This window comes from Schistocerca gregaria, chromosome X (assembly GCF_023897955.1).
Source record: "Schistocerca gregaria isolate iqSchGreg1 chromosome X, iqSchGreg1.2, whole genome shotgun sequence".
NCBI lineage: Eukaryota > Metazoa > Arthropoda > Insecta > Orthoptera > Acrididae > Schistocerca > Schistocerca gregaria.
In genome coordinates, this window is record NC_064931.1 from 569,836,111 (window position 1) to 569,861,880 (window position 25,770).

A 25,770-nucleotide genomic window follows, 5' to 3' on the forward strand; every position below is an offset into this window, starting at 1 on the left:
ATGATTGGTGATGCTAATAAAATACACAGGAAGCAGACAGGTAAAATAATAGACAGCCAGTCGTTTGGAGAGTATGGGCTATTGAAGTTTATTGAGACGACTTGTCAGACTAAGAGTATGTTAAGCACCTAGATCACTACTGTCAACAAACTGCTGAAACTGTAAAGTTACAGTCAAACCGCAGGTTTATTAATACACACACACACACACACACACACACACACACACACACACACACACACAAACACACACACAGACGAACAATATTCAATTATTTCGCACGCAATACGAAATACGAATCTGGGAATGAAGAGCGTGCCAACTGCGCTTCCTGACGCCTGCTGTTGGCGGGGTCTACGTAGTTACTCTGTTACTGCACAGATGGCGGGCAAATCCTTGCATGGGGGTGAGACGAAAGGCAACTGCCGCTTGCGCTTGCCGTCACACGGAAGTGGAACAGTGGTGGGTGAAATACACTCGTCGTTTCTCGTACATCAGAAGAATATTGCAAATTCTGTGACTTCTGAAGAGTTTGCTGACCATGACAACGTTGGATTTCGACTGATAAGGCCCATAAACACAGTTCGAGGTATTTATCATGTCATGTCATTTAACTATACTAACGTAAATGTGTTATATACGTTTCCCATGGCTAAAAAGAAGACAGCTTATTTACAAATACAGAGCCGTCAGCGTAAATTATAGTTTAATATTTTCTGTCGTGTAAACGTTCCTTACTACTTTTCCTGGCAGATACATTAGAAACTGTTTACTGTACACGTCCTGGTTTCCGATACATAACCTATACTAAGCATTAATTTAGAGTTAAAGATCCATCGTTTTGTTTACGAGTATAACAGGCAAATAAATTGTCAATTCTCTTCTTCCCTGACACCTCCTTTAATTTAAGAATGTTTGAATTAGATTAAATTATTTCTCTTTGGAAACAGTTGTTGACGTTTGGTTAATCCAAACAAATATTGGTTTGTTTTTATACATAAAAATTAAATATGTTACCGATAGGTTTCTAGAAGTATCCTTTCCTGACGTAACTTTCCTTTTGAAACTGCAGTTTGATTAGCGAACACATCCTCACGTGTTACAGCGTTGTTTACTGACGCTCTGAAATGAATGGCAATGTTTAAATAAAGACAGCATTATTACAGAAATAAAGGATTATTATTATGGTAGCAGATTAATGTTTGCACTCTGATAGGATAATCCACTTTGCTTTAGTTTAACACTATAGTAAACTTTTGTGGAGTGCACCTAAAAAGAAGGATACCGTATGGATGGAGTTCGTCAATGACTTATCTGGCATTTCAAAATATCGTGTTTACCGTAAGACTGTCAGTTCGCAGCTGCTGGTCTGCGTCACGACTTGAAATACAGTGGCGACTTGCTCTCATCGCGACTGATGAGTTAGCACTTATATCGATGTCGCTCTGGTTGCGCGATATTTATAAAGGCGCGCACAGCATTTAGTATCCAAAATTCTAATCCAGTTTTTTCTCTATATTTAGCGAAAACATGGGCCTACTATGAGAGTCAACCACTAAAAGACTAAAAACCAGAAGCATATGCCTAGTCCAAAAATTTTATCTTCACAATACTTCATTAAAGGGTTCGTGTGACTTCAGGATCCTAGAGAGAAGACCACAATTATTCAACACTGAACTGTTTCCGAAGCGGATGTATCTTTCTTTAACCATGTGTAGTGGACTAGCACAGTTTCAGCAAAGTCTAAAGAGAGAGAGAGAGAGAGAGAGAGAGAGAGAGAGAGAGAGAGAGAGCGCTAACTATATTTGCGCTGTTACATGGATCCTTTTTAAAAGTGAAGAATGAGATCGGATGAAATATTCTGAAGGACAGTAATATCTAGTACTTGTGCATTACAAATTTCTGTTTACGAAGGTAGTGTACCATCACTGTGTTAAAGGACTGGTATTTAAGATCATTTGAGTTAACTACTTTCTTCCTACAGACGCGTCGATTCCTAGTTTGATTTGACAAGAGTGTGATTGGATCTGAAGGAGGAAAAGCAGCAGATCAAACTTGCGACTGGGAAGCTAACTTCCAATATAATGTGAGAGTGCGCTTTTTCTATGCCCTAGCTGTCTGCAGAGACTTTCAACATCACACATTCAGCAACCAAAATAAAGTGTTTATGTTCGTGAATTACATTAAACAAAACTATTGTAATGTCCTTAATTCAGCAAGCAGCAATGCAGATGAAGTGACTAGACCAATCGTGTAAAATTTGCTGTAAACTGTGGAAGTGCTCTAAATTTTTCATATGAATTTCTTTCAAAATTTTACCCCCAGAATAGGTCATTGACACTGTTAAGAAGTATACCTTCCATATAGATTAAAACAATGTAGGTGAGGACTTGCGAATCCTTTCCTTTGCCCATGAAAGGAAACACCTTGGCTAGATATTCAATTTTCACCTTAACTAACCACTAATAACTAACTGGGAGCTTCAACTTTTACAGCTATGAACTGAAAGTGAACTGCGGAAGTCCAACTTTAAGTACCGTATTGTTGTGGTTTGCAAAATTATGCATCGCACAGCGAAGTGCACTGGCTGCCAGCACGGATCGCTTGGATTCTTTATCTTAAAAAAAATTAGCCTTATGAGTAATAACTGCTTTAATTTAGCATTTATCTTCGAATTCTCGGGGCAAGCTTTGTTTAAAGAGATGCCATTCGTAAAAGTGATAAAACCTCCTGGAATCCTAAATGCCCGGAGACCACCTAATAATATTTTGGACGTTTAATGTTTGGTAGTCCATGAAATGAACTGCCAGGAATATTTTTCCATCTATATAATATTGTACAACCAACACTCGCGTAGGCCTTCTAACAAGACGCGCGAGAAACGTCAGAGAATTGTTTCCGAGACACCGCATGCAGTTGCGTGCACTGAGGATGATAGTTGTGGGTGCCATTAGAAATCTTAAGAAAAGCCATGCCTCCTAACATCCGCGATACGAAATGATCGTGAGTTCAGTCAAATCATTTTTGGCATGTAACGGGGTTTCTGCTCCTTATTATCTATTACAAACACGCTTGGCTGCGACAGTAGCCTGTTTCCTAATTTTGAACAAGTGTGGGAGGTGTGTGTCGTGGCCACTGGGGAGATGAATCATGCCCTGACTTTAATTAACATGATAACTGCACTCTTCTCTGGTATGCGTGAGTACTTCTCGCGTCACCGAGTTCGTTCGACTCATGTTGCTCTTCGTTAATTTTCCATAGTTTTTTGTTGCGTTTATCATTAACTTTGAAATATACGATTACACAGACTATTCAGGTCTCGTCACCGTAATGAGTATGACGTACGAGAGACGTTCAGTAAATAATGCAACATTATTTCTGAAAGCAGGTTGGCTGTATTCAGTGTTCCAATACATTTTGTTACTCCTTTTTTTGTTGTTGCAAAACTCCACCTTTCAACATAATCTCCGTCAACACGGTGGCCTTACGCCACTTTACTTACTGGTAGGACCTGTATGCCCGCGTGGTAGCACTCTACAGGTCGACGGCGGTACTACCATCTTGCTTCATCAATAACCTTCCTATCATGCAGGTATTGTCCGCCCCCCGGTAGCTGAGTGGTCAGCGCAACAGAATGTTAATCCTAAGGGCTCAGGTTCGATTCCCGGCTGGGTGGGAGATTTTCTCCGCTCAGGGATTGGGTGTTGTGTTGTCCTCATCATCATAATTTCATCCCCATCGACGCGCAAATCGCCGAAGTGGCGTCAAATCAAATCGAAAGACTTGAACCCGGCGAACGGTCCACACGACGGGAGGCCCTAGACGCACGAAATTTTATTTATCCAGGTATTGCTTCCCGCGGAGTGCATCCTTTACTGGGCCACATAACTGGAAGTCGAAAGGCGTGAGATTCACGCTGTGGGGAGGATGAGGAGGAACAGTCCAGTCCATTGTGATTTTGAGAGATCCTCTCGGCTGCGCAGATACGTGTGAGACATTGCGTTCTCATGGAGAAGGAGAAGTTAGTTTGCATTTTTGTGGCGACACATACGCTGAAGTCGTTTCTTCAATTTCTGAGTGTGACACACAACACGTCAGAGTTGATCGTTGCACAGTGAGGGAGAACATCAAACAGAATACTCCCTTCAGAGTCTCAGAAGACTGTCGCCATGAATTCACCAGCTAATGGTGCAGATTTGAACGTTCTATTCGGAGGAGAGATGGTGTGGCGCCATTACATGAATTGCCCTTTTGTTTCCGGCTCAAAGTGATGAATCCATGTTTCATAGCCTGTAACAGTGTTCGACAAACATTTTTCAAGACCAGGCCCGTAACGCGCAAGTAATTCCGCACAGTTGGTGCTGCGTTGCTCTGAATGGTTTCCTATTGGGCCGCGAGGAACCCAGCAGACATACTCGTTTGTGTACCCCAACTGGTAGATGAGTGTGTCAACTTTACCAACAGACGTCCAGTTGAGCAGTGAGGTGTTTGTGATCCGTCGATCACCTTGAATAAGTGTCGGCACGTTCCAACATTGCAGGAAACGCAGTTGCGTGTGGCCGGCCAGCACGCGAGAGATCGGACAGGTTTGCGCTATCTTGTTGCGATGATGACAAACGCCTCGGCCAACGACTCACCGTGCTTTTGTTCACTTTCAAGCCCCTGTAGACATTCTACAAGCGCCTATGAATATCTGAGATACACTGGTTTTCCGCCAGAAGTTTAGTGACAACTCTGTGCTTGGAGCGCACCTCCGTTATAGACGTCATTTTGAAGACTTCGTAGAGCGCCGCCACCTATCGGAACTTCATGAAACCATAGGAGCCGAAGGGGACATTTTGTACGATGTCCACACCTTCCGCATATTTTAACCAAAATTGACGTTCCTCTTAGTTACAATAGTTATACTGACAGGTATAGTCAATCATGAATAGAGCTTCAGCTTGTGTCGTCACCGAAGTTCCGGCCAGGCTTGAGCGTGCATTTTCCCCGACATCTTTCAGTTATTCAGGCGCAAGCGAAGTGCTCATACACACTGACCAAAACTGTCCATGGCATTAGAGATGACGTTGCAACACGCTCGTACGCATTGCAGCGTTATTTCGTGATCTACTGTGATGGTTCACATACACCTATACCCTGCAAGCCACCTGATTGTATGGAAGAGTATACTTCAGGTGCCACAACTGATTCTATCTTCCCATGTTCCATTCGAGAATGGCGCGTGGGAAGAATGATTATCAATAAACCTTAGTATTAACCAAAATTTCTCGAATTTTCTTGTGGTGTTAATTTCAACAGACGTATGTGGAAGGAAGTAATATGTTGTACAGCTCTTCCTGGAACGTACCATCTCGGAAGTTCAATAGGAAATTTTCCGTGATGCACAACGCTTCTCTTGTAGAGTCTGCCACTGGAGTACATGTGCATCTCCGTAACATTCTCGCGCTGACTAAGCGATCCCGTGACGAAACATGCCGCTCTTTGTCGGATCTTGTCTCTTCTTTTAATACGTGGTAAATGTCCCAGATTGATGAACAGTACTCAAGCATCGATACCCCAAGTGTTTTGAACACCTCTTGTTTTCTGGGTGGTTTCCGTACTATTCGTTTTACTTGGTCTTTCCACTTAAGGTCGCTCCGGATGGTTACTCCTAGATATTTTATGGCAATTATTGTTTTCATCAATATGTCACCAACAGTGAAACTATATGATCAATCATACACCAATTTCGACTTTATTTTGGGAAACTATAGCTGTTTTTCCCGAATATGTTTTTCTCACAGCGTCAGATAATATTTCGTTTTATTTCGATATCATACCACTTAACAAAAGTTAGTTTACCCATAAGCAGGTTCTTCTTCTTTCTTTCTTTTTTTTGTCTGCACCTCATTCACCCTTTCACGAAGGTGCAATTGGGATACAACAAAAAGGATGTAGTTGGTGTGAACAGTTGCTCGACCCACTATATTTACCGTCAGTAAATGGAAGAGGGGCGTAAGGTACGAGAGTAAAGGACCACACATTGAACCCCGAGGACAACGTTATGTGGCCATTGTGATAATCTTATGCCACCACTCACTCAGTTGCAAGTCAGACAGAGGGGCACCTCTCACAATAGATAAATCCTAAAAAAACCCTCTACCTCTGACCCACACTTCAGCCCATTTTTTAATCTTAAACATTTCTTGAAACTGCTTTTAATTCTTAGCTTAGTGAGTGTAAAACGGAGCCACAATGACAGTGGGGTGCGTGCTCATTATGGGGGAAATGACCATGAGAGCCAAGTATGGTTGATGTGGAGATGGTGAAGGATGGTAGAGTCCTTGCAAGAGGCCAGCATGGAGGACCTCCATAGATTCATAGTCTACTTTGTTGCCTGTAGTTTGTTTGGTAATGTCAGAGTGAGCCATTCTGTGTTCCATGCAACTAAAACTTGATGGCATAGTACTGATCGGAGGTATGTTTCCAGAATACCGATCTCAGGAGATGTTTTACTGGTAGCATGTTTGGTCGGGCTAGAGTTCATTCCCCTGGCTCCCAACTTGTCCTGGGGTCCAAAAGGAGGTCACTGAGTGCCCACACTGTTCAAGGGCATACAGCGAATCTTTGATAGCAGTGACAAAGTGATGGCGAGGGTAGCACTAGTCGAGAGCTTGCAAACTGCTCAAGGAGTCACTGCTGGAAAAGATATGCTCAAGAGCATGATAGATGGCTACCAACTCTGCAGTGGAAACACTACAGCTATCCAGCAAGGAGAGTAAGTATGTCCTGGGTGAGCATAAGCAAAGCCTACACGACCAGCAACCATCGAGCCATTGGTGTAGCCGAATTGTGTGCCCTGGGATGCGCCAAGGATGGAGAAAAATTGGTGGCATAGGGCCTCAGAATGAACTGTGTCTTTTGTACCTCGTGATAGGTCAAGACAAAGCTGTGGCTGAGGGATGTACCACAGAGATGTATAAGATGAGTCCACAGAAGAGTTGGAAGTGGAAACAACTGTAGTTCAGAAAGGATAGACTGGATGAGGATTGCAATCTCAATCCCTGGCCGGGGCTGCCATTGCAGGAGATGGATTACCATGTTTGGAAATGAGAGATGTTAGTTTGGATGCTTAGGAGAGCTGCAAACATGGGCAACATAATGACAAGCTATTGTTGGCGCCTGATCTGCTATGGAGGAACTCCAGCCTCCACAAGTAAGCAGTTCACAGGGCTAGCTCGAAAGGCTCCTGTCGCAAGTCCCACACCCACGGACTGAGTGTTTATGTTGTCCTCATCATTTCATCCTCATCATCATCATTCATGACAGTGGCTGGATCGGACTGTGTAATAATTGGGCTAAGTAAAAATTGGGACTCTGTAAGGGCGCTGATGACACGCAGTTGAGCACCCCACAAACCAAACATCATCATCATAAGTCCCCCCAGTGGTGTATTGGATCAAGTATCTACAATGTTGAGGCGATGCTGAACAGTGCACCAGACTACCATAATCTAGGCGGGATTGTATCAGTGCTTCGTGAAGCTGCAGGAAGGTAGTGCGATCTGCACCTGAGCTAGTATTACTCAGGCAGCAAAGTGTATTAAGTTGCAGCCAGCACTTTCATTTAAGCTGCCAAAGATTAGGAATCCTTGTCAACCGAGAATCAAAGACTGGTCCTAAAAAGCAGTAAGTCTCCACCAAATTGGGTATTTGGTTGTCGAGGTAAATGTCTGATTGGAGGTGAACGGTATGACATCGACAGAAGTGCATGACGCGAGTCTTGATGGCGACAAATCGAAAGCCATGGGAGATGACCCATGCCAACACCTTTCGTATGGCGCCTTGCCGCTGACGTTCAGCGACACCCATACTAGAGGAGTAACAGCACAGGCAAAAGTCGTCAGAATTCAAGGGGGATGATACTAAGGACTCCATAACTGCTGCTATATCATTGATGGCTACTAGAAAGAGGGGGATACTCAGTACTCAGCTCTGTGGAACCCCATTATCTTCGATTGGGGAATAATGTGGGAAGCACCAACTTGAACCCAGAGCTTAACGGTGTGACAGGGAGTTCTGAATGAAAATTGGGAGTGGACTCTGGAGACCTCACTCACGTAAGGTAGCAAGGATGTGGTGTCGCCATATGCTGTCATAAGCCTTTTGTAGGTCGAAGAAGACAGCTACAAGGTGCTGACGTCAGTCAAAAGCCGTTTGGATGGCAGACTCCATGTAAACCAGATTATCAGTAGTTGAATGGCCTTGACGAAAACCACCCTGGGGTGGAGCCAGAAGGCCCCAAGGCATTTACAGAGAACATGGGTCATACTCATTAGGGGATAACTGTCAACCTTTAGAGGGCTTAACCGATTTCAGGACTGGGACAATGCTGTTTTCTCGCCATTGCGATGGGAACGGACCCTCGCTCCAGATGCGGTTAAAGCTGGCAAGGATATGACGCTGACAGTTCGCTGGTAGGTTGTGGATGCGGTGTGGCCCTGGGGCTGTATCAGGGCAGTGGGCGAGGACCCTGATGAATTCCCACTCAGTGAATGGAGTATTATAAAGCTCCAGGTAGTGTGTAGTAGAAGAGAACTGCTTTCCCTCCAGTCGCTGTTTTAGGACACGAAAGGCAGGTGATAATTCTCAGATGCTAACGCTTGAGCATAGTGCAGACAAAAATGTTTGGCGACAGTGTCTGAGTCACTGTACACAGTGCCCTTCAAGGTAATACCATCAAAACCTGCAGGTTTCTAGTATCGATAGATATGTCTGATCTTAGCCCACATCTGCTAGCGAGAGGTATGTTTGTTTTGTTTTTGGGTGCAAAAACAACTTGGGTCATACGCGCCCATCTCAAAACTGTAGAACACGAAGACAGAGCGGAGTTAAAACGCGACTACATCAATCCCAATGGACATAAGAGAAGACAGCTAAAAACGGTGGCGTGGAGAAAGGTGTATAAAATACATCATAGAGAAGCGGAGGTCCAGAACTAAAAATTAAATCGTCTTCGCCATATTGCTAAGATGGATAAAAAGTAAAACGCGGTTGACAGTCCATGTGTCGTTCACTAAAACAGTCGATAACTCGAGACGGCAAACCCAAGCAGGAATTTAAATGATTAAAAACAGGGCATACTATCAGGAAATGGACAGTTAAAATTTGGGCGCAGTGTGAACAAAATGGCGGGGAAGCGCCACGTAAGAAATGGCGATGGCTAAAAAGGCAGTGCCCAATACGCAGCCTAATTAAAACGACCTCCTCCCTGTGGGAGGGCAGAGAGGAGAGAGGTGTATAATCTGATGGTTGAAACACAGGATCACTTCCCATCTTTTTATTAAGTAGTGAACCCAGGCACGGAGCCACGTAAAGGCAATGAAGTGCTCCATAGATGAGTGCTGCTTATGATATTGGAGAGCCTGGTTACGATCTCGAATGGCCTCTGCACTTTCCTAGAATCGCCAGTGCACTGTCTTCTGTCAGCCCGAGGTCCTGAGGAACAGAGAAATGAGTAATCAGCTGCTGAAAGAATGACTGTTCTTGTGTTCTGGATTGGCTCATCGATATCTCCATGCAGCAGGGAGCCAAGGTTGATAGCATCCCAGTCAGCACTGTTGTGATTCCGATTTGGGCAGGCATTCAGGGGACTGACACTGAGGGAGGGACAGGAAGATCGGGAAATGGTCACTACCACACAAGTCATCATGGACCCTCCAGTGGATGGGTGGGAGAAGATGGGGGCTCAAATGAAAAGATCTATGGCCGAGAAGGTTCCGTGTGCCACACTGAAATGTGTGAGGGTGCAAGTATTCACAAGACAAAGGTCAAGTTGTGCCAGTAAATTTTCGAAATATTTACTGCATCCAGTGACCACGGTTCCACCCCACAAAGGGTTATGGATGTTGAAATCACCCCAGATTAGGAAAGATGGGGAGAGCTTCGAAACCAATGCAAACAGTATGTTCTGAGACACTTCACCATTGAGACAAAGGTAAACATTGCAGATGGTAATGTCCTGAAATGCCCTTACCTGAAAAGCTACAGCCTCTGAAGGTGTAATATGTGGCATAAGTTTGCTATGTAGAGTGTGTAGAACATAAGTGAAAACTTCATTCAACACCCTGTCATAGGCAGCATGATTCTTATTATATCCCTAATATCCATCAAGGGATGGGATCTGTGTTGCTGGAGACCAGGTCTTCTGAATGGCAATGCAGAAGCTAGGTGATGTGCTTAAAAGATGTCATAGTTCAGCCAGGTAGTAGAAAAAACCGCTACAATTCCATTGGAAAATAATATTTTCAATGTACAGTGGGACTAATGAAGGGACCAAGAGGGCAGCTCTTGCCTTGGGTCACCAGCTGTCACTGGTTAACAGGTTATGGCAGCAATATACATAGGTTCTAGGTTCCATTGTGTGGTGTGAACCAGGGATCTAGTGTCTGCCAGAAGCTCTGCCTCAGCCACAGGAGTGGAACAGGCGGATCTGGTGGCGTGGACACCACCAGAACGTCCTTGTTGGAGGACTTTTTCTTGTCTTCTCTCCTTCATGAATTCTGATGATAGTGAGGGCTGCTCTGAATCCGGTTGTAGACTGGCAGAACACTTGAAAGAAAGTACCCTGAGGGAGCCCTTCGTGGTGAGAGAAGCGAGAGGAAGGTGATTTGTCTCTGGCTAGGAGGTGGGCACCAGTGTCTCTGGTGGGTGGGAAGCTGTGGATCCCAAAGTAGTTGTGGGCGAAGCAGCAAGAGGGGAGCCCGTAACCATCATGAGGGCAGGCATGTTTGAGCAGCCCTGAGTGCCCACTGCAGGAGGTGTAATGGGGAGGAGTGGCATCACTCTGGGAGCGATATCATAGCTATAGCTATGACATTTTGTGATATGCTGTTTGCTGCCACTCACACTACATCTTGGTCTCTTGGGAACAGTTTGTTTAGTCTTGTATTCTTGAATTTTCTTTTCTCTCTGGGAAAGAGCACAAGCTGATGAGCAAGGCGAATGGTGCTTTCCACATTGACACAAATGGAGGGAGGTGCACAGGGAGTGCTCACATTCAGAGCTCGTCCACAATCTCTACAGATCGGGCTACCGTTGCAATGTGAAGACGTGTCCGAATTTCAAGCACTTGAAGCACCACATTCAGACAATGAATCGCTCTCAAAGGCCAAGATGAAGGCTCTGGTGGCAATCCTGTTGTTGTTTGGTCCCTATGTGCATGACAGGCTGTGTACAACCCATGGCTCCAGGTTGGTGGGTAGCTCATCAGGTTGTAAAAGCAGCTCTTTGTGGAAAATGGGGCCTGGAACTAAATTTAGGCATATGGTGAGTGATGGTCACCGGTATGTCACCCATCTTGTCACAAGCGAGCAGCGCCTGTGCGTGGGTAGGGGGTGCCATTTTAATCAGAATTGACTCACTTTTCATTTTAGCCACTTCCTGAAACTTGTCTTCCAAGTTCTCCATAAATAACAAGGGGTTTGTGGCCAAGAAGGAATCACCATCAGTCCTTGTAAAAACAGAGTATTGTGGGGAGTATTGCTCCACTTGACACTTAGCCACACATTCGTCCCATGGCACAGCCATGGAAGGGAGAATTTTAGGATCTTATCTCTCTGCATTGAAAGAGCACTGTCCTGTCATAGACACTGCTGAGGCTATATGGCCACCAGAGGTAGATAACTTCATCCACTTCATTGGCAGCTAATGCACCATGGTGCCACCCACTCCAAATGGGGGCTCTCACCATGGGTACTATCCAGCCTCAGCAACGGCTACCTGACCAGTAATCCATTGCTCGGAGTCCCTGTTCCCCAGTCATGAGGAGTACATAGTCTTTGGCATACATTGGAAGTTATCGGCTCTGACAGCAATAGTGCTATCCCTGTGTGGTCAGGCGGCTACCACTATGCTGATACTTTACCTCTCACAACGGGACGCCTACTGTGCTGGGTTTTGGGTGTATTACTGTATTAAAGGGAAGGGTATACAGATGGAAAGGCACGAAGGTGAAGTACTTCGGCAGCCTTCCCTGCACGATCCGCACTTCTGAAGGTCTAACCTTGCAATGGGGACCATGTGTTTATTTAATGAACAGTTCTGGAATACGCTGGAAGTGGGAACTTGAGACCCGATCATAAACCAGGTCCAAGCAAAATGAGCACCAAGTAAACCATCCGATGGAGAGGCAGAGGGAGAAAGGCATAGCAGAAGTATAACCATGCAGCATGGAGAGGAAGTAATCATGTAAAGGTTGAGACCCTGTGGTAGCCAGTCACGCACCCCCAAGGGTCGAGCCCATTCGGGAGCATGAACTTGTATCACAAATGGACTAATGACCTCGTAGTTTCGTCCTTTAAACCCAATGCAACCGGCCAACCACGCTATCTGAGTTATTCAAATGTTCGACCGATGCAATTACAGGGGGACTCGCTGAGTCTGCCTACCATAGGTTGTCCTAGGCATCTGCGATGTCAATCGAACCTGAAATTTCATATTTCAGAGTCGCTTGATGTAGAGTTCCAAAGCTGAATGGACTGTATCATCAGTTAGTTTACTTTTCAGAAATCCACAGTGACAACGTCGTGAGTTGCCTGCATGTATGCTTGTAACATTCATTCTCGGGTCATAGCACGAGTACTGATCAGAAAAAAGGGGGGTGTTACTTTTCGGTTCTTGTGCGACTGTCAGTACGCTTTTTAATGAATAATGCGTTGGTGTTCTAGCTCTTTTCAGATTATGAGAAACACTTTCTAGTTCCATTTGCTCGTTATTTATGGATGTTAGAAAGGGCACAATGACCATTGTCACCATTTTAAAGCCTTAGGGCAGTTGCCGTCCGCGCCATTTCTTTTTGAAGTACTGCAATAGCCAGTCCGACAGCCTTGTAAGGAAATGGCATGACAGTAGAATTGCTTCTGTATTCTGCCTGCATATCCTGTCTGATTCACATATGCTGTTTTTACCATCTTCCATCTGCTCATTTGAGAAGAGCTTAGTGGAAAAAATACTTTGTTTAGCGGAATCTTATCCTAGCACCACCAGTTCATCGGACAGCAGGCACAGCCATGAGAACCACGAGTTTTGATATGCTGTGTGCAGCCACTCACACTAAAGTAGACTGTACAGTAGTCCCCAGATACAGCGATTGTTTGCTGGCGCAGGTGCTGCTTCCAATGGATCTTCTTGGTTTGAAATAATTTAATTCTGCATCTCTCTTTGATACTTGGAGGGCAAAATTAAATTTCTATTCATCTCCTATCAGATATATCTGGATTCTTCTGGAGGAACCTGCTTTTGGCTGTCAAGAGGGAAAGCGGTTCCACTATGTAGTCGCTGAGTGTATTTTCTTAATCGTTGTGTGTTTTATCTGTAGTCACAGAAGTAATTCTATGGCAAAATAAAGCCTTTAATCGCCTTAACAGTTAGCAGAAAGTACTTCGGTCAATAGATCTTCCCGGTTCGGTTTTTGCTAATGTTTTTAATCAAATGTTCCCATAGTCGTTGTGCTCACTTTATCTGCCAATACTCTAAATTCGTCGTCTATAGTGAAGAAGATGGCATTGTGATCATTGCGTTTGCGCACTGTTGAACTTTGAAGTCCGTTATCGGGGATAGATCTCGTGTAAGTATTTGATGTATATACTAGATTTGTTTCCCTGTATTCCTTCCTCGGTGGTAACGGTGTATTTATCACATAACCAAAATCTCGCTGTTGTTCACCTCATAATTAGAACCACTGTTGTCACTTCAGCATTTATATGGTTTCTTGGCGAAGTGAAAACTCATTGTTTCTTAGTTACGGTTTCTGAAAGCACATACCATCCCCGCCCAGTTACTCACTAATGTTTTGTTCTTCGGCCATAAACAAGTCACCGCATACACCTTTGAGTTTCAAAATTCGAATACCACGCGAGAATGTCTAGTATGAATTAAACGCATGGATGCAGACTGCGTGAGATTAGGGCTTGCAGGTCTGTGTACTTTCATGAAGTCCGTATTATGTTGGGAAATCTAACAATTTGTCTCCTGGCGAATACTTGCCTGACTAGTTAAAACGAGAACTGTACATTTGTTAGCACGCTGCACACGTTCAATGTCACACAATCATTGTCCTGAGTTATAAAAAAAACGTGATTGTCGATCCCTCAAGTTACCAGCCACATACTATAGTTCAAAATGGTTCAAATGACTCTGAGCACTATGGGACTTAACATCTATGGTCATCAGTCCCCTAGAACTTAGAACTACTTAAACCTAACTAACCTAAGGACAACACACAACACCGAGCCATCACGAGGCAGAGAAAATCCCTGACTCCACCGGGAATCGAACCCGGGAACCCGAGCGCGGGACTACATACTATGCTTTGCCATTAATCCCACAGCATCTTGCAGAGTATTGGTGTAGATAGGAGATACAGAGATTATGCTTTTATAATTTTGCGCTTATTTGTGTCCTGTGCAAATTTACGGCTAGGACTTCACTATTTGTCGTCGTTTGCGTAAATATGAGTTGCAGTACATTTTTCAGAATTTGTTTGGTACAGTATTAGCCACATTCGATTGTGTTTTAATTATGCAGGACCACATTGACAGTATTAGTAGTACTCTATTTTATCGTGTGTGGAGGGTATCTGACAAATTGCAGTCGTACTCTATATGTATAACCAACCGTTGTCGTCTTGGTATTGCACAAATACAGTTTCTATGTCTCACAAAAGCGATATATATTTTGGTTATCTGCGCGTAACAATACGAAGAACTGCATTTGTGGCGCCTATCCATAATCGGTTTTGGTATCTCCAGCTTCAGCAGCATATTATACGTGGCGCAGACGCTGCCTCTTTCTCATATTGCAAGTCAGAAGAGATATTGGACCCCAGAGAACACTGGAATCTCCTATTAGTCAACGAAGCTGAATGAAGTCAGAGTTGTATAGGACATTGTTCTTTGCTGGATAGATTTTACTTCTGATGAGAGGCCACATCTGTCAGTAATGTCTACATCGGCCATATCCCATTGTCACATTCCTCTAGGAAGCTTTTTATATTCTGTAAGGTGTGTCGTTAGAAGTTCAAATTGGGTCCTGCCCTCTACTTCACCTGTCGAAATGAATAAAACGTTCATTTTCACAGTTGGAGTATCTGGAGCCGTGCCTCAGATTGTAGGTAAGGGATTTTGATGGTACGCTGGGTGGCTGGTTAAAACATTTTTGTGTAGTAATCAGCTAGTTTTATGTACGCGCAGTAGCTTTTTGGTCAGTTATCTTTTTTTTTCCTTTTCCATCCTACATCTGAACGGATTGTTCGTTATGATGTTAGTAAGAACTCCGGTAACAGCTGGTAAAACTGTTCATTAAATCATAACCGGTTTTGCGGCCTAAAGCCACATCATCAGGTGCGACCTACATGGTGAAATTCAAATTACGGCGTCACCACATGTTGTGGACATTAAAATTAATAAAGGAATGTCTAAATTATACTCACAACGTTAAAAGATCGTAGACATACCCACCCCTCCTAGTCAGAACTTACTATTCAGTGAATATCGTCAATAATATGGCGAGCGAAAGGTAAAGAAGACGTGCTCCATTCTTTAAAATCTGTCTGCATGCAAAAAGAGAAAAAAAAAATTATAGGGAGGTGAGTCCACGCTAAAAGTTTTTCAAAAGGTGCCGGATTGGCGATAAAAAATTGTCACTGCTAATACGATTAGTCGCGGCACTATCCCTCTTAGGAATGAAAACCACAACTGCTATAAAATATTTTGAGTTGTCTGAATGTAGACATGGTGTGTGTCGTAGGAGCACTTTTATGTTAACTCCGTATTTGTATTCATTACAAGCATAGGATGTAGACCGAACTCTGTTTTCTCTCTCCGATGTTTTATGTATATATATTGGCTATTCTGTAAGCACTTTTGGACTCCAATTTCTGTTAGTTTTTCTGAATTTGTAAGGTTAATTTCTGACAGAATTTGTAACTTAAATCAGGTTGTGTTGTTGTGGTCTTCAGTCCTGAGACTGGTTTGATGCAGCTCTCCATGCTACTCTATCCTGTGCAAGCCTCTTCATCTCCCAGTACCCACTGCAACCTACATCCTTCTGAATCTGCGTAGTGTAGTCATCTCTTGGTCTCCCTCTACGATTTTTACCCTCCACGCTGCCCTCCAATACTAAATTGGTGATCCCTTGATGCCTCAGAACATGTCCTACCAACCGATCCCTTCTTCTGGTCAAGTTGTGCCACAAACTTCTCTTTTCCCCAATCCGATTCAATACTTCCTCATTAGTTATGTGATCTACCCATCTAATCTTCAGCATTCTTCTGTAGCACCGCATTTCGAAAGCTTCTATTCTCTTCTTGTCCAAACTATTTATCGTCCACGTTTCATTTTCATACATGGCTACACTCCATACAAATACTTCCAGAAACGACTTCCTGACACTTAAATCTATACTCGATGTTATCAAATTTCTCTTCTTCAGAAACGCTTTCCTTGCCATTGCCAGTCTACATTTTATATCCTCTCTACTTCGACCATCATCAGTTATTTTGCTCCCCAAATAGCAAAACTCCTTTACTACTTTAAGTGTCTCATTTCCTAATCTAATACCCTCAACATCACCCGACTTAATTCGAGTACATTCCATTACCCTAGTTTTGCTTTTGTTGATGTTCATCTTATATCCTCCTTTCAAGACACTGTCCATTCCGTTCAACTGCTCTCCCAAGTCCTTTGCTGTCTCTGGCAGAATTACAATGTCATCGGCGAACCTCGAAGTTTTTATTTCTTCTCCATGGATTTTAATACCTACTCCGAAATCTTCTTTTGTTTCCTTCACTGCTTGCTCAATATACAGATTGAATAACATCGGGAAGAGGCTACAACCCTGTCTCACTCCCTTCCCAACCACTGCTGTCCGTTCATGTCCCTCGACTCTTACAACTGCCATCTGGTTTCTGTACAAATTGTAAATAGCCTTTCGCTCCCTGTATTTCACCCCTGCCACCTTCAGAATTTGAAAGAGAGTATTCCAGTCAACATTGTCAAAAGCTTTCTACAAGTCTACAAATGCTAGAAACGTAGGTTTGCCCTTCCTTAATCGTCAGGGTCAGTATTGCCTCACGTGTTCCAACATTGCTACGGAATCCAAATTGATCTTCCCCGAGGTAGGATTCTACTAGTTTTTCCATTCGTCTGTAAAGAATTCGCGTTAGTATTTTGCAGCTGTGACTTATTAAACTGATAGTTCGGTAATTTTCACATCTGTCAACACCTGCCTTCTTTGGGATTGGAATTATTATATTCTTCTTGAAGTCTGAGGGTATTTCGCCTGTCTCATACATCTTGCTCACCAGATGGTAGAGTTTTGTCAGGACTGGCTCTCCCGAGGCCGTCAGTAGCTCCTATGCCACTATAAGAACGCGGCTTCGCATTTTGACTTGTGCGTTGTCACTAAAGACAGATATACTCGATCGCCATCGTCCATGTCGGATTCAAAACAGCTGGCACATGTCAGATGCCGACTAGGAGATCCATTCGACGAGTGATTTGTATTCACACGTGTGCCATGGGTTGTAATCTGTAATAGTCACCACTAGGCGATTGCTTTACCGGCTGCTGCCGTATCCGCTTCGTGTCGCTGAGTTGCTGAATGGTCTAATGAAAAGATACACCTTTGCTTTATGGTTGGCACCTCTGAGCCAGCATTCCTGTGCCAATACTTCAAGATTTCCCAATTCGTCTTTTAGTAGAAATTGACACTGCGCTATATCGGCTGGAATAATTCTGCGCCATTGTGGGTGATCAATAAAAGTAATCCAAACCTCGTGCTGTACGGATTAAGTTTCATCCTCGGTATTGACCCTAGGCTGTAGCGGAGGCTATTCTCCCCATATCCTCTTCCTCATGGGTATTTGTGGAGCATGGCGTGTAAAAGAGGCACTGCAGCGTTTGTACAGGTAAAAAACAAGGGGGTACTGATGGATTGAAGCCCTTAGTAACTTTGGACAACCAGTTCGTATGGATCATATCTTAGAGCGTTGCTTTTGAAAGTTCTGACTCTGATTCTCGGCCTGTAAAACAAACGGGACGCTTCGAGCCGAAGAGGAATGGCAGGAGGTTTTTTTGTGGCAGCGGCTGGAATGGTTTTTCACCATAATCGTCTCTTTCCTCCATTTCGCTGGCGCAACGGGACAGTTGCGTTTGTAGTTGCTTTGGTTATTCCGCGTGATAGTGACTTTGTCCTCCTGTCCATAGCTGCTATTCTCTCATAAATTTCTTCGTAACGAAATAACTTTTATTTGCGGATTTGCTGCTTGTTGCTTTTGATATTTATGCTCGATAAACAGAACTTTGCTTGCGGCAGAGACACTTGCTCCCTTTGGATACCCGTTCGAGGTAATCGGTTCACATGTAAGAGAAGTAAGTGAGGTACCGAGGATCGAAACGCCATCCGTATCAGGGACACTAACGGTTGAACTACGGAAACCATTAGTAATACTCCAATCTCTATAAACATATCTGGGATAATTTTTTTTAACCACGCAAGTTCAAAATCTCGACATAGTTTTTCTATATGTTAGCTCATTTATGTTAGAAAAAACAGATGTGGTCAACAGGAAACAGTTTTCATAACGTAAATTTTGGTTTGTAGAACGTCAATAAAAGTTAATGAGACAGTTGTGCCTGTATCATCAGCAAGTGATTACCACATGGCCTGCAGCATGTTAAAGTATTTTTAGAGATTTCATTTTGTTAGTTAATTAGTTAACGGCTTCTGTTGTCTCTCTTTTGCTGTTTTTCTCTCTGGTGGTAGGAACCATTTGTTCCAGACATTACCACAAGCAGTTATGATGCAGAAAAGGAGAGCTTGTATGGCGTGTTGAGGTTCCATTCTGTTTGTGCGAATGAAGCTGTTAAAAAAGAAAGGTGGTTAGCCTAACCTCGTGTCAACACCGAGATCATGTGTGAGAGAGCTCAGGCTCAGAGACGAAATCGGTCCCCTCAAACGGCTTATAACTATCTTTGTCAATACGTGATTGACAAACACGCGGCTCCGAGCGTTTGGAAAGCAATTTCCGTTTTCGTGTTGCATGTCTTACCTCTGACCTTCCTATGTGCTCTCCCAGGGGCTCAGCCACCCTGTCTCTTCCACCTCATCAAAATGCCTCTGAGCACTATGGGATTTAGTTTCCATGGTCATCAGTCCCATAGAACTTAGAACTACTTAAACCTAACTAACCTAAGGTCATCACACACATCCACGCCCGAGGCAGGATTCGAAACTGCGTCCGTAGCGGTCGGGCGGTTCCAGACTGAAGTGCCTAGAACCGCTCGGCCACACCGGCCGGCGCTAGTACTAACCTGTTGCTTCTTCCTCATTCCCCACTGCCACGCAGAAAGTGGATACTTGCTTTCCAGCTTGTGCAGTCAAAAATACTCAGAAAATTAGACTACTCTAAAATCTCCATTACACATAGGTTCTGTCAATACAATTAAAAATTTCCGTTTTTGCGTGTATGGAAATGTGGCGTGCTACGGTGGCTCGGTAGTTAAGTTCTACGAATCCAAAGAACTCTGGTTCGATCTCTGGTCAGTCCTAGGATTTTTTCATTCAATTATCACTTCTTTCTTCTCTGACAATGTTTGTTAACGTGCAAACAACGTGCTTAGTAAAGCTCCGTGGTGTTCAAAACAATCTTCACGTTGATGATACCTTTATCTTAATATGTTACGTATAAATATGCGACGATCTATTACTGTTCGTGAAATTGCAGTGCCTGTGTTGTGAAGACGTTCGATGCAATATTCCTTCGGAAATGCCTATACGTCCGAAGGTACATGCACTGTGGTGACTACAGCTGCTAGAAAGACAAGAAATTTATTCGCAGTTGCGAATATGAACCACCGCTAGCTGTGTAATGAAATGACGACAGTGAAAATTTGTGCAGGACCCTTTCCCGTTTTACGCGAGCGGTCACCTTAAGCGCTTCGACTATTCGAGCACGACTCACGACCAGGGGCAAACTTTCACTGTCGCCGTCCATATGTCATGTCTGTACTCTTAAATTCCAATGATTTTATTCCTGTACAGGGGAGATATTTTATTGGTAAGTCGCAGGTCCAGTATCGGCTGATAAACACTGGCCTATTCCCACGGAAATGCGTGACTCATGGACGACGACGTATGCACGTTTTATCCTGCCCTTCAGTCGTGCTCGGATAGCCGAAGCTGTTAAGTCGACCGCTCGCGTAAAGTGGGAAATCCGCGTTCGAGTACAGGGCCGACACAAATTGGCATTGTCGTCATTCCATTATACAGCTGGAAGTTGTTCATATTCGCAACAGCGAATACATTTCATGTGTTACTGTTCAGTTACCCTGTTGGCATAAATCACTGGAAACGACCCAAAAATACGTACGAGTAACGGCGCGGAATAAGCTAAAGTGGAATGGCCACGTGAAACTAGTCGTATGAAAGGCAGGTGATGGGCAGATTCATTGGAGGAATCCGTAAGGACACGGCCACGACCGAAAAATCAGATAAATTAGAGCACATATAGAGTCTTACCGATAGTAGTTCTTCCCACTCAGCGTCCTCTAAACTCTAAAGGAATAGGAAAATAGCCGGGGTACCAAAAGTAGGCTACCCTCTGCCACATACGACAAGGTGGTTTGAGGAGTGTAAGTGGAAATTTACATTTAATTTTCGTTTTATTTCAGGAAAAACATTATGGTGGTGGTATCATAACAGTAACTCCTGCGATTTTCCAGTCTATCAGTGACTCACATATGGATGAATGTATTGCTATTTATACACGTTTTCGCACTCTTGTTTGCCGTTGCCTTTGTTAATGTTTGCTTTCTTGTGGAACTACATATACCTAAGAAGGTGGTGACACACTTCGTAACACGGATTCACCGACGCTCTCAGTAAATGATATTTGTGTGTTCTTGTCATTGAAAGTCCGTAATATTATACGCCCTGTGCACAGGAAAAAGACATATTTCCTCTAGGAGGAGGAACGCTGCGAACGTAAATGAACTTGCGATTTTATGTTGCATGCATAGCGGCTACTCTAAAGGAAAGAAAAAAAGTGAAAGTGTATCTTACGAAAGATCAATTTAATGTAGAGGCACGGGCACCGTTTCTAATGCCTCGTAGTTGCTGCTAACGACGCATATGCAGGTCCGGTTCACGTGATAAAATTTGCAACTGAGGCTGACTTTGCCTACAGGACTACGCAGTGAGTGGTAACCACACCGTCACATCATATCTAAAAATGCCATCGGGCAGCTTAATGCACCGAGCGCCTAGCACCAGACTCGTGGAGCAGAACCAAAGCCCAGACCGAGTCCGCGCACCTGGCTGGTGTACCGACCAACCTCAGAGCTGTGCTTGTGCAACCGGTTTGGCAAATTCAGAGCTGGTTACAACTGCTGCCCCACACACACCGGACGTGCACTGTAACACGAAAAAGCGATTATCCACAGCATGGTTTGTACTGGGGATATCACTCCTGTAGCAAAATCGAATAAACTCCACGGAGTTGCGGAGCTCGTCGTTCCTTGACAGTCGCCTGGGTGCCTGAGTTTGAAAGAATTGTCAAAGAAAGATGGCGATCTGGGTTCGTATGTTGGTGAGGGACATACTTTGACCTGTCGCTAAAGTTCAGTTAAGTTAACTTAGCGACTAGGAGGATAATCTCGACAGGAAATGCAAGAAGGGCAGTATTTTAGTAGCCGCAATCACTTCAGTTTAGGACTCAAGAACAATCTTACGATCTAATATCTGCACGGTTGGGAAATGTTGCTCCCTACTAAGACCAGACGTCGTCCGAATAGCGTCACTTCTGTTTCTGAAGTAAATGATTGAAGCGTTCCTTGCGGAAATGAAGTTGTAAATCAGCAGTCTCGACGCTTCATTTCCACCTAGCTTCATTTGAGCGACAGATGTCGCACGCACAAAAGATGGCGAACGTCTGCGTAAAATAAAACTAGTGTACGTACACGAACGCAGCGATTTACCTCGCTAGAAATGATAACTCGTGGAATACCGAAATGAGAACGGCGACACCAGGAGATTAAGATGAAGCGTCACCACCAAAACAATCATCTTTAACTGTTGCTCGATGAAGCTGACAATGAGGAACCCCTCTGACTTTTATCGAACTAATTGGCGCAGTGGTTAAGATAGTGGAGTGGACTGGTCAAAACGAAATATTTCTGTTCTGCCCTCAGCCTTTTTCTCCTGAGGCTTATTGCAGTATAGTTCCTTTCTACACCTACTTACATACTACATAAGCCATTGTCCACTGAATGGCGGAGGGTTATTTGTATCATTGCTTGTTATTCCTTTTCTGTTTCACAGGCAAACGATTGCATGTGTGCCTCTCTGTACGACCATATTTTGTCCTCGCGGTCCTTAAGCGAGGTGGAGGTTGCAGGCACCACATAACCTGTTACTTGAACCCTTTCACAACTGAGCGAACTGCTTAGTCTAGGAAGACGAATACGTCAGACGGTTGTCTCGTTTTAACCTTTATGACATTAGGTGGTAAGAAGTCATGTTAGTCCTCTCAGAGCAGTTACTATTAAGACGCATGTTTGTTGTGAAATCATGAAAAAGTGCAACGGGGCATTGAGAAACCATACGACCTGCCTATTTCTATCATACAAGACCCATTTCTCGCCATACAGATGCCACCACGGAGATATTGCAGGGGTTAAGTAAGACACTGGACTCGCAGTCGGGATTACGTAGGATTCCGATCCCTAAATTATTTAATACAAATTTCAGGCTGGTTCCTTCCAAAACTAATCCAGTCTATTTTCACGTTTCCAGTCCAATTTTCAAATTAATACTATCAGATATTCAGCTTTGTTTCTAATGAAGTTTCCGTCGACGGAACGTTAAAAGTTAACATCCCTTCGTCGTTTAATATTTTCTCGAGATTTATCGGAAATATTGTTACACTATGTTTCATCGCGACCCAAGCCCGTTGCTGTCTGGTGTATTTCATAACTTCTACGCATTTCTTTTTTAGTCTATATTTGTTTGAATTACTTGAAGTCACACAACATTATCATGATAATTGTGACTGAACTCCTTAACAGTGGATTAAATTACTCGAATAAATACAGCAACCGCCTGGTTAATCCACCGTTAAGGAGTTTAGCCACAATTATCATGATAATTTGATACTCGTTGAAACGCATGGCGGGATTGTCTCGCAAATTGATTAGTGCCGATTCTTTATGCCCTCCCCCTTCCCCCCTCCTCCAGGTGAGCTGTTTTGACTAATGACCTCGATGTAGAAGATGCATTCAACTCTTACCTTTTGTCTTCATTTTTTCCTTCATTTCAGTACATAAAGGGAGGGTTCACAGTTACAAGTAAATAACGATAACGGTTGGTGAATGCTGCTGTTCGCCTCTTTAAGAATGAGATGTAGTAGTTAAGCGGCCCTCACATTGGATAAGGAAGCTGATGTGGATGTGGACGCGGATGGGAAATCCATCAGCGCGAGATAGCGAATACGTCACATGTGACGTGCTGGTTAACGTGATTTGCGACTGCAGCACTCTCCAGCGTCAGCTGTCGGCCGTATGTGGCTCACAAACCACAGTTTGTTCACGAAAACGGACGCGCGTAAAGTTCCTGCGTTAGCACCATTAAAACGCCCTTCTCCTTCTTTGTCGATATGCTAGTCCTGTTGTTCTGTATGTAGTAAGCATAAACAAAAACTTCAGTCAGTTTTCATGAACATGTTACAAGACGAAAAGGAAAGTTCGGTGTTCCCAAAATTGAGCAAACTCACTCCCAATAGAGAGCGTACTTATATTTACATAATATCAAATATTACAGAAAATATTTCTATTAAGTTAATAAGAAAGTACTACCACCTTTATCAAAACACGAAGATGAAAAAAATTGGATACAGCATGAGGGGAACCAGCTGCACATGACTTCGTAATGCGACATGCCGATCTACTGTACTTCATTGAAGTAGTGTGATGTACGACCTTGAATGTCATTTTGCTATCTCCTAACGATTTTACTACCCAATGTGGTATTAACTAACAATTACAATAAATCCTAGCAAGGAGAAAGTGTTTTTAATGAATCTTCAATGTGCTGTTGCCTTAAAATGGCACACTTTCATAACATACACATTATAATACGAAAATAAATATGAAAAATCTGTAACCTCCACTATGACGTTTCCCGTCTATCGCGACAGTAAATCGTATCAATGAAGACGCGTTTTCGAGACACACCGAGTGTGCAGGTGCCTTGAAACAGCATATAATCGTAGGACTTGACTTGTAATATGACGAAGTCACCAATTACGGGCTTCAGCAGATAACGACTAAATTCAATACGACGTCTCCCAAGTTCTGCCAGTGACGTAGAGAGCGCTGTCACCTCTTGTTGGTTCAATGTTTCGTAGTACCTTGCCAGAACATTGCAGAACCTATTTTGAGTTACACGCGTGGCAATGCCTCCTCAGCGCGCAGTAACAGGAAGCGACGCCACAGAACTCTTACAGCTCCACTACACGCCCGCTTCAGCTTTTACGTCCCGTGTGGGTACGCATTGAGTGGACGTACTGTACACGCCTGGCGACATGCCCACCAGAAGCCACTCTGAGTCACACTGTTAGTACTGCGTCGTCCCTACTCGCCTCGTCTTGGCAAGAGAACCATCTGTTACGATCAGAATACTTAACTTTTATTGCTTTATTCCTCCGAGGGCACACTGGATATGTGGATTTGGCACAAAAGAACAGTGACAGGTGTGCAATATGGGATCATTGCGGTATTACCGCGTTCCTCCATTCTCCTTTCATCCCCAGCCGCTGTTACGATACTAGGTATAGTACGAATACATTTCGATATTGTGAAGGAGCCGGCCGGTGTGGCCGAGCGGTTCTAGGCGCTTCAGTCTGAAACCGCGCGACCGCTATGGTCGCAGGTTCAAATCCTGCCTTGGCCATGGATGTGTGTGATGTTCTTAGGTTAGTTAGGTTTAAGTAGTTCCAGGTTCTAGGGGACTGATGACCTCAGCAGTTAAGTCCCATAGTGCTCAGAGCCATTTGAACCATTCTGAAGGAGCAGGCCATCTGGCTCGGATGCATGGCAGCATGCTTGTTGTTTTAAAATAGTGTGAGAGACTAAACAACCTATGTATATTTGTTTCTCGTGTTACTGAGTTCACGTGGTCCAAGTATGTACAAACGTGAGAGCATTATACGAATACGTTGTGTATAATCGAATAAAGTAGTGTATTTGTTAAGACACCAGCCACATGTTCAGGAGGATGATTTATGCTCTGCCAGTCATCCTGTCAAATGCTGGGATGTTTCCTTCAACAATGTCACGGCCAAACAAGTGTCGTCTGGTCATTAAACACACATGTATACATTTATGTGCCGATGTATATGACTTAATTATTCCTTGTATAAAGCAGACAAACCATAAAATATTTTGGCGAATAAATCACTACTGTTACTGCTGTGCACCACGAAGAGGTTTACTATTCAAATATCTAGAGAGTCCTTTCTGGGGAGAGTCTGACATTACTTTCTCCCACATTCGAAGGGTTATCAAAAAGTAACGAGAATTTTTTTATTTCGTGGGCTTTATACATCCGAGTTTCAAATTTTTTTGTCGTGTTGGTAAACAGCTTCCTAATGTACAGGTAACAATTATTGGGCTGTATGAAATAAAATCGTCATAACGTCTGAACGGTTTCCGTTAGGACGTTCAAACTGCAC

At 43.7% G+C, this 25,770-nt stretch overlaps 1 protein-coding gene across 1 annotated transcript in view; it reads left to right on the forward strand.

Annotated features, from left to right (window-relative positions):
- Window positions 1–408: 408 nt before the first annotated feature.
- LOC126297593 (kelch-like ECH-associated protein 1B) overlaps window positions 409–25,770 on the forward strand; it is a 425,725-nt gene continuing 400,363 nt past the window's right edge. The window contains exon 1 of the mRNA XM_049988568.1: window positions 409–589. The gene's annotated coding sequence lies outside the window, so the exon portion shown is untranslated. The remainder of the gene's footprint in view (window positions 590–25,770) is intronic.